We start from the raw sequence: 10,473 nt of genomic DNA, 5'->3' as shown, positions 1-10,473 counted from the left end.
GTTGCAGCTTCCAGACCCCTTACCTTTCTCATTGCAGTGCTTTGGAGTCAGCTGTTTTGACACTGTATATTCTCAAAATGCCATATCCAGCTAAGTGACACTCACAAAGCAGGAGGATAAATGCTGACAGAATTTAATGTAACTGAACCCCATACATTACCTCCATGACCAAGTCCAGAGAAAATATCCCCATCTTTCATCTGGACATTATACTTTTATTAATACAATGTAAGATTGCATTAGCTTTATTATAAATCACATGGCCTTCTAATATAACATGTCCTGACCTTTTCCTCTTAATCTCCATTCCTTTATCTGAATCTGAGCATTGTTTTCCAGAATTGCAATGCAAAGTTTTACATTTTACCTCATACATTTCATTTTGTCAATTCTACCCCATGTTTTTTTGAAAATTTGAATCTCTATCCTATCATCAAAAATATCAATTTTCCTATCACTTTGGGGGGATTTTTTTTTTTTTTTACCTTTTATTGAGGATTTGATTCTTTCAATGAAAGTCCATTGCAGTGATGGACTTGTAACCTAAATTTCTTTGTTTCTGTCTCTGGCATTGTAGGACCACATATCTTTTGGGGAGATCACAGGACTTGTGTCCGGAGAAGGCAATGGCACCCCACTCCAGTACTCTTGCTTGAAAAATCCCATGGAGGGAGGAGCCCAGTGGGCTGCAGTCCATGGGGTCGCTAAGAGTCAGATACGACTGAACGACTTCACTTTCACTTTTTACTTTCATGCATTGGAGAAGGAAATGGCAGCCCACCCCAGTGTTCTTGCCTGGAGAATCCCAGGGACGGGGGAGCCTGGTGGGCTGCCGTCCATGGGGTCGCAGAGTCGGACACGACTGAAGCGACTCAGCAGCAGCAGCAGCAGCAGCAGCAGCAGCAGCAGCAGCAGCAGCAGCAGCAGCAGCAGCAGCAGCAGCAGCAGCAGCAGGACTTGTGTCGCACCTGGTCATGCACAGTCGAATCGGCTGCAGTGTGGGATCTGTGAGGCTGTTCTTCCCTTTTGCCCCTCCTGTGTGCCTATTAAGCATGTCCACACACCAGTTCCCACCACTACTATCACTCAGTGCCCACGAGGGCCACTGCCACTTGTTCCCAGGCAACAGGCACTGTTCCTCCTGTCACTTCTGTTGCCCTGAATCATTCCAGGTGCTACAACCCTGAGTGCTCGGTAGCAAAATCAAGGGTGACTCTTTCCTTAGAACACTAGTGTTCTGTGTGCCCTGATGTCAAACAGCATTTTAATCAAAACTGCTTGTCTTAATCAATTTTGTTTTTCACTGTGACAATGCTGCCCAACAAGGAACACCAAAATATGTGGGCTTACAGTCACTAGCATTTAATTTTGACATATGGGTTCACGGGTTGGCCATGGCTCTGCTGGGTTTGGGTAGAGTTGCCCGGGCTTAGGCTGCAGGTTGCATTCATGTATATGTTCTTATGGAAATGGCAAAAGCTCAAGTACTCAGGAAAGGCATGATACCTTTTACCACCACAGAAAACATTTTAACTTCCATCCACCTATTGGTCCAAACAAGTCACATGGCCAAGAAGTATCTACTCCAGTCATAGTGAACCATGGTGAGGAAGGAAAGAAATTTTTGGAGATAAATCTCATTTTTTATACAGCCTTCAGTTTCATTCTCTTCAGGAGTCTAGAGGGCAGCAAAAGAATCCCTTTGATAAATATCATATTAGAATCACCTCTTCACCATGAGGCACAGAGCTCTAAGTCAAGCCTATTTTCCCATTTCAAGATGTTTCGTCTTCCTAAAAATATCCTAATAAAGAGATGCCAGCAGGCCTACTCCACCACTCTCCCCCAAGCATTTCCAGGCCTGTTTGAAACTAGCAGTAGATATAGTTATGCTCAAGCTGAGGAGAGCTTTGCACCCTTTGTTACCTTCTGAATCAAACCTATTTGGGGAAATAGGTGGGATTCCATAGTGAAACACAGTAAAGCGTCTTTATTTTTCTACCATCTGTCTCTTTTAACCTGCTCAGGGCACTAGATCCCCCCCCACACCCCCCCCCACCACTCTTTAGGTAAAAAGTTGGGTAAATTTAGAGACTTTTCTCATCACTCTCAGATAATGGAATATCTTCCAGTCATTTGTGTATATTAAGATAATTTTTAAAGATAGTTTTATTTATGTATTTATTTGGCTGCATTAGGTCTAGCTTTATCATTTGGGATCTTCAGTAGGGCTCATGGACTCCCCAGTTGTGGCCCACAGGCTCAGTAGTTGCCACGAGGGGGCTTAGTTAGTCCATTGGCATGTGGGCTCTTTGTTCCCCAACCAAGGATGAAACCTGTGCTCTCTGCATTGCAAGGGCAGATTCTTAACCACTGAAACACCAATGAAGTTCCAAGATAACTTTAGTTCAGTATTTAACATGTTCAGTCCTCACAAAAATCCAAACTCCAAATGTCATTCTGTTTTTCCAACTTGGCATGGCTGTGGCTACAAGCCTGCTGGGCAGTGCACACACGGCCAGCGTCTTCTCTATTTCCTTGTTGAGTGACAGCCCCTCCGCGACTCAGAAGGCTTCCCTGACTCTCCAAGAATGGAAGCAGGTAGGGAGGAGAGGTAAGGGGCAAGATTTTGATATTGTTGTTTAGTGGCCAAGTCCTGTCTGACTCTTTCGCTGACCACATGGACTGTAGCCTGCCAGGCTCCTCTGTCCATGGGCTTTCCCAGGCAAGAATATTAAAATAGGTTGCTATTTCCTTCTCCAGGGGATCTTCCCACCCCAGGGATCGAACCTAAGTCTCTTGCATTACAGGTGGATTCTATACTGCTGAGCCACTTGGGAAGGCCAAGGGGTAGGGTTAGTACTAAAGAAATCTGGCATTGGTTCCTCTTGGCCTTGGCAGGTGCTTAAAGCTGAAGTTTTATCTGTGGTAGCATCCTGAATATCTTTCCCGAGTTCCAGACTAATCCTTTGGTGTGCTGCGAACCTCCCCTGCCAATGGCTGCTTATACTGTCCTTCCACTCCCACCCCCACTCTGGCCTCTCTCTGCTGAGAAAGCCTTACCCTGGCCATTCCCTGACAGACTGCTGTACTGTAGTGTTGGGCTGTATTCCACAGGCCTGGAAGCCCTTTACTTGCCCAGCTTCAAGACTGAAGAAAAAAGCCCAGAGTCAGCAACAGAGACATCAGCGGTTTAGTGGATAAAAAACTCTTGCACATCTGAAGCAAAGTCTTGGAGTGACACCCCACTGTGGGGGGCAGGCGGTGGGCAGGGCATGGCGGCAGTAGTCACTACATTGGGAGGAGGGGGGTGTTACCAATTATAGGGGGAATTGATATCAGGTTGTCTCATCAGTTACCACAGGAAGCAGCAGAGCTGGCATACCCCTCTCCACCTCTTTGATAAGAACAATCACCAGCTGGGGCCTGGGGCGAGTATGTCAGAAGGTCAGTCATGTGAGCAGGGAGTTGGTGAAGCAGGCACTGGTCAGGCAGGGAATGCACAGAGAGCAAGAGAACAACCACCTTGAGTGGCCTGACCATACAAGTAGGTTTCACACTTGGATTTGGGGAAATAGATACACATGCCTTTGATCTGCTCTCAGTGGTAATGCAGGCATTTCCCAAATACTGCCTTTTCATCATTGCTACAAATTATTTCAGTTAGGACTTTTTAAAAAATGAGAAACCATTTTACTGTAAATCCTAAATTTCAAAGAGCTGTTCTGCGCTGTCCCTAGGAAGCTCCTGGCAAGTAGCTGAAGGTCAAGGGAAAGGACTTCTTTCCTCTGCCCTGCCCAGCAGGAACAGCTACGGTGGGGAGAGGAGAGGGTATGTGAGGTACACGGCCACAGCACATCAATGACTTTCTCCAGTAAGACTGTTTTGCCCTCTTCAACCTTCATCTGGTTAAACTTTCAGAGTGGGTGTTGGCTGACTAGACAGAACATGTTTTTGGCCCCTCCTGGATAAGTCTTGCGATGGCACCCTCTTCCAGTACTCTTGCCTGGAAAATCCCATGGACGGAGGGGCCTGGTGGGCTGCAGTCCATGGGGCTGCAAAGAGTCAGACGCGACTGAGTGACTTCCCTTTCACTTTTCACTTTCATGCACTGGAGGAGGAAATGGCAACCCACTCCAGTGTTCTTGCCTGGAGAATCCCAGGGATGGGGGAGCCTGGTGGGCTGCAGTCCATGGGGTCGCTAAGAGTCAGGCATGACTGAGTGACTTCACTTTCACTTTTCACTTTCATGCATTGGAGAAGGAAATGGCAACCCACTCCAGTGTTCTTGCCTGGAGAATCCCAGGGACAGAGGAGTCTGGTGGGCTGCTGTCTCTGGGGTTGCACAGAGTTGGACACAACTGAAGTGACTTTGCAGCAGCAGCAGCAGATAAGTCTTGGGCTTCACAGGTGGCGCTAGTGGTAAAGAACACACCTAAATGCAGGAGACATAAGAAAGTCGGGTTCAATCACTGGGTCAGGAAGATCCCCTGGAGGAGGGCCAGCAACCCGCTCTAATATTCTTGCCTAGAGAGTCCCATGGACAGAGGAGCCTGGTACAGTAGAGTCCATAGGATCACACAGAGTTGGACATGACTGAAGTGCCTTAGCACGCACGCAGATAAGTCTTACCTAAGTGGTTTTGTATCTTCAGATTGGAATTTGGAGATACCTCAAGGTATTGGCAGCATTCTTTCTATTAAAGAAAGAGATCTGAACATCTTATTTATTTTATAAATGAGATAAGTTTCTGAGAAGTTAGGCAAATGTTCCAAAGTCACACAGCTTCTTGCCATAAAAGTATTCAAGTTATATGTAATCTGTGATCCTCTTAACGCCTCTTTTCTTAAATTGATCATAGTTAGAATGGGCTAATATACAAGAGAAGATGGTAAGTCAAGGCTTACAGTAAAGGTTAAATGAATGTTAGTGTTGAGAGCTTTTAGCAGAATGTGGTAGAGATGAAGCACTCAGTGCTGGCCCCTTCTTCTCTTTTCCTTCCTTCTCTCGCTCCATCTTTTGACTTCTTTCACCTTCTCCAAAGATTCATGTGTACAGTATTGCATACATAAGCAAGCTGAATAAAAATTGCCATTAATCACTAACCAATTAGGCAAAAATTATCTTTAAAGTTATAAAGCCTAGTTTTTTTTTAAAATTTTATTTATTTATTTATTTTAAATTTTAAAATCTTTAATTCTTACATGCATTCCCAAACATGACCCCCCCTCCCACCTCCCTCCCGACAACATCTCTCTGGGTCATCCCCATGCACCAGCCCCAAGCATGCTGCACCCTACGTCAGACATGGACTGGTGATTCAATTCTTACATGATAGTATACATGTTAGAATTCCCATTCTCCCAAATCATCCCACCCTCTCCCACTCCCTCTGAGTCCAAAAATCCGTTATACACATCTGTGTCTTTTTTCCTGTCTTGCATACAGGGTCGTCATTGCCATCTTCCTAAATTCCATATATATGTGTTAGTATACTGTATTGGTTTTATCCTTTATCCTTTAAAGCTATGAAGGAATATGTAACAAGAACTTCCAAACTGTAGCATTAGTTCCGCTCTCTCTATAAAAGCAAGTGATTTAGGAAAACTTAAACGTCCAAAAATAAGGGAATCTTTAAAGGAATTAAGGGAGGTCTGCACAGTGATGACGTGGACACTAAAATCTCAGAGATAAGCAAAAACACATTAAATGAACAAAAGTATTTTTCAAAACTGTGGTATAGTCTAATGTCAGTTTTATTAATAAACATTTTTATTTCTTTATATTTTATTTCTGGAAGGATAAACCTGAGGTTGTGAATCACAATGGTCATCTTTGGGTTGGGAGTTATTGGTGATGTTTTACTTTTACACTTATCTTTTTTTCCCAAACATTTATACTATAGTTTTTGTTTGTTTGTTTGTTTGTTTGTTTGTTTTAGTGTATATGAAAAAAAGGGTGAGGGGTGATTGTGAAATTGAAAAACAATGTTGAACTTTAGGATAAATGGGTTTTGCCAGAGTTATGCTCTATTGGTGAAAGGAAGACCTAACCCCACATATATGCAGGAGGCTATGCTCACTGATTCTCTGCCCAGGAGCAATGGTAGAAACGTAGAGAATAAGAGGCTCTTCTGACCAGGAGCAGATGTTTCATCTGAGCACAAGCCTCCAAGGCTTCATATCATGCTCAAGAAACCATTTTATAAAGTCTGTAAATTTGACAGAAGTAAACAAATGCTCCTAGTCAGTGAAACCATTTAAAATGTCTGCTTTTCCAAAGAGGTTGATGAGAAATAATAGTTTCTCCACTCATTTCATTTTTCTCTAAAGAAAGCGAGATAGAAAGTGAAACGTGACATAATAGAAAAATAGAAGAGCCAGAAGGCTGAATATACTGTTTCTTTTCTTTTCTCTTTTTTTTTTTTTTTTTGATGTGCAGGGGACAGGCGATCACTCTCTCAGTGGGGAGAACTCTGCTTCTGTTTCATTCGGACATCCATGTAGCCAGCAAGTGTTCAAACACTCACAGAATGCCTGCAGGTGAATTTGGTGAGACATCTGAAAGTTTTGCAAATTTGGTATTTCACTGAAAGGCAGGAAGAAAATTTCTATATTAAATTGAATTTTAAATTTTCTGACAATAAGAAAGGAGTCAAGGATGAATGATAACTGAACTTCAAGGGGTATCTTTTAAAGAAATTGTAGTGGAAAAGTTGTACTTATAAAATTTAAAAATGCATACTATATATAATATATATATATATACATATACACACACACTCATAACAGGCAAAAATCAAATTCCTTTTTCTTTGGCCTTTATATACCTTGTGTGTGTGTGTGTGTGTGTGTGTGTGCGTGTGTGTGTGTGTGTGTGTGTGTGTGTATGGGCAGGGTTCTAAAGGGAAGAAAAAAATAAATACCTGCTGTTTTTTAATCTTATAGAAATATATTAATAAAATGGCATGAAATAAGTGAAATGAAAGATTGGCTTATTGGCTCATTATGGAAGAGGTTCAGACTTCGGAGTTCTTGAGACAGATCATTACTTACGATGCTCAAATCAGGGAAGTATATCTGCAATATTCAAACCTCTCATTTCTTAAAGAATTAATCCCATATGGGTCAGTTCCGGTTGCCAGGACCAATGTTTACTCAGTGTAGAAACAGATGGAGGCTCTATATATTCTGTCTTGATCATGGTAATTAACTTCTGGTCTGTTGTCAAGTACTGGTCAGGGTAGTGTTAGGATCCAAGATAAAGCAAGATTGACATATAAATTTATCCCTGTATAAGCAATCCAAATGGCAAAAGGACACAGCAATAAGGATGGTGCTTGAGAATTCCAAATCTTGCCAAGAGTGGTGTTTTTCTCAACCCAAGGCAAGACCTGGAGCAGCAAGTTAAAAACAAAACAAAACAAAACTCTACAGGTCAGGAAGGAGAGGGAAGAAGGCATTTTAGCAGGCAATGATCACAACTGATTCAGTGATGTTTAAATGGGCCCCATAAGAATTAAAATGACACCTCATTCAGAAACCGATGCAGATACAGGAACAGGCCAGGAAACTGCAAAGCTGTGATAAACCTTTGAATACCAATAATTGCACTGCTTTAGGTAAAAGGCTGAAAGTGCATCAACATTAGGTTAAATTGGTTAATATGCTTTCCAAATAATAAAATGACTTTGAAAATGTCAGAACAATCTACAACTTTTCTGCTTATCATACCTAGCTTTAACCAATTTCAGATATAAGTGTGTTAGTCACTCAGTCATGTCCAATTCTTTATGACCCCACAGACTGTAGCCCACTAGGCTCCTCTGTCCATGGGATTCTCCAGGCAAGAATAATGAAGTGGGTTGCCAATCCCTTCTCTAGGGGATCTTCCTGACTTAGGGATCAAACAGGTCTCCCGCATTGCAGGCAGATTCTTTACCGTCTGAGCCACCCTTGAAATGATGTCCTTTGTTAAATTCTCCTTAATATTTTCCAACTTAGGGCATTCTTTTGTTTTGAACACTTTTTATAGGAAAAATATGTATTGGCCACTAATCTGTTATAATAAGAGGCAGATGTATTTAAAGAGAACAATACATTGTTTCTCAGGAATTATGTTCACATTTATGATGATAAAATATTAATCAGATTCCTATATCCCATGAAATACTGAAGGGAAAATGATAATTTAAGTGATATTCTTAACTTTTACCATGATGTCACTTATCAAAGGCATCAGTGATATCAAAGAATTGTGTATTAAAATGGTATTTTGCCCCTAAAGGAAAGCACAGCTGTTTTAAAAGCTCTGTAAAGGTTTTAATTCTGTTAAAAGTCCTTTGAACACTCAAGGAAAAAGACGTTGCAAAAAAGACAAAGTATTTGTGATAACCATAGTCAGTTTAGGGTCTTATTATTGTACACCTGATTAGTAATAAAACATGAACATATCATTTTTGGTTAACTGCAAGAGGTTTAAAAAAATATTTATTTATAACTACATCAGGTCTCAGTTGCAGCACTCAGGGGGCTTCTTTCTAGTTGTGGCTTGAGGACTGTCTGGTTGTGGCACACAGATTCAGTAGCCCCATGACATGTGGATTTTAGTTCCCTGACCAGAGACCAAACCTGCATCTCCTGCATTGGAAGGTGGATTCTTAACCACCAGACCACCAGGGAAATTCCTGCATGAATTTTAAATAAAGTCTAAAGACTTTTTCCTCTGCTGATGCAAAATGTATTTAAATAGGCAGGAGAATTTTCTGCTACAATATATTTCTATCACTCAGACACAAATCAATGTTTTCAAGGTTTAAATTGAAAATATGTTAATTCTCCAAGCTCTCAGATTTCAGGAAAGATTATAATTGCCAAGAGAAGAACAAAGAAACTATGAGATTTTCTGCACTCTTAAAAGCTCAAAGTTGTTTAATTCATGTTTTATCATTCAGATAAAACCAGGAGCTCCATGATCTCCGATGTAATGTTTTCACAGATAAGTGATTAGTTTTTTGGAAAGCTTTACCAGATGCCATAGCTTCATTAGTTGCACAAGCCCCATTTGCCACTCCAGGGCTGTGATTCATGAACAAAACTAGTGGAGGTGATGGGATTCCAACTGAGCTATTTAAAATCCTAAAAGATGGTGATGTTAAAGTGCTGCCCTGAATATGTTGGAAAAATCAGCAGTGGCCACAGGACTGGAAAAAGCAAGTTTAAGAAGGGCAAGCCCAAGGAATGTTCAAGTTACTATACAATTGCACTCATTTTACATGCTAGTAGAGTTGTACTCAAAATCCTTCAAGCTAGATTTCAGCAGTACATGAACTGAGAACTTCCAGATATACAAGCTATATTTAGAAAAGGCAGAGGAACCAGAGATCAAATTGTCTACATTTGCTGGATCATAGAGAAAGGAAGAGAGGTCCAAAAAAACATCTACTTCTGCTTCACTGACTACACTAAAGCCTTTGACTATGTGGATCACAAAAAACTGTAGAAAATTCTTAAAGAGATGGGAATGCTAGATCATTTTACCTGTCTCCTGAGACATCTGTATGAGGGTCAAGAAGCAACAGTTACAACCAGACATGGAGTAAAGAACTGGTTCAAAATTGGGAAAGAAGTACATCGAGGCTGTATATTGTCACCCTGCTTATTTAACTTATATGCAGAGTATATCATGTGAAATGCAGGTGTGGATGAGTTACACATTAGAATCAAGATTGCCAGAAATATCAACAACCCCAGATATACAGATGAAACCACCTTAATGACAGAAAGTGAAGAGAAACTAAAGAGACTCAGTGATGGTGAAAGAGGAAAGTGAAAAAGCCAGCTTAAAACTCATCATTAAAAAAACTAAGATTATAGTATCCATCCCTATCGCTTCTTGGAAAATAGAAGGGGAAAAAGTGGAAGCAGGAACAGATTTTATTTTCTTGGGCTCTCAAATGACTGTGGACAGTGACTGCAGCCATGAATTTAAAAGACACATGCTCCTTAGAAGGAAAGCTATGACAAACCTAGATAGCATATTATAAAACAGAGACATCACTTGGCTGACAAAGGTCTGTATAGTCAAAGCTATGGTTACTCTGGGCTTCCCTGGTGGCTCAGATGCTAAAGCATCTGCCTGCAGTGCGGGAGACCCAGGTTCGATTCCTGAGTTGGGAAGATCCCCTGGAGAAGGAAATGGCAATCCACTCCAGCACTCTTGCCTGGAAAATTCTCTAGTAGCATGTACAGATGTGGAGGGTTGGACCATCAATAAGGCTGAGTGCCAGAATCGATACTTTCAAACTGTGGTATTGGAGAAGACTTCTGAGAGTCCCTTGGACTGAAAGGAGATCAAACCAGTCAATCCTAAAGGAAATCAACCCTGAATATTAATTGGAAGGACTGATGCTGAAGCTCCAATAGTTTGGCTACCTGATGCAAAGAACTGACTCATTGAAAAAGACCCTGATGC

The sequence above is a fragment of the Ovis canadensis genome, chromosome 1 (assembly GCF_042477335.2).
Source record: "Ovis canadensis isolate MfBH-ARS-UI-01 breed Bighorn chromosome 1, ARS-UI_OviCan_v2, whole genome shotgun sequence".
Taxonomy (NCBI): domain Eukaryota; kingdom Metazoa; phylum Chordata; class Mammalia; order Artiodactyla; family Bovidae; genus Ovis; species Ovis canadensis.
Note: the sequence above shows the minus strand (reverse complement) of the source record.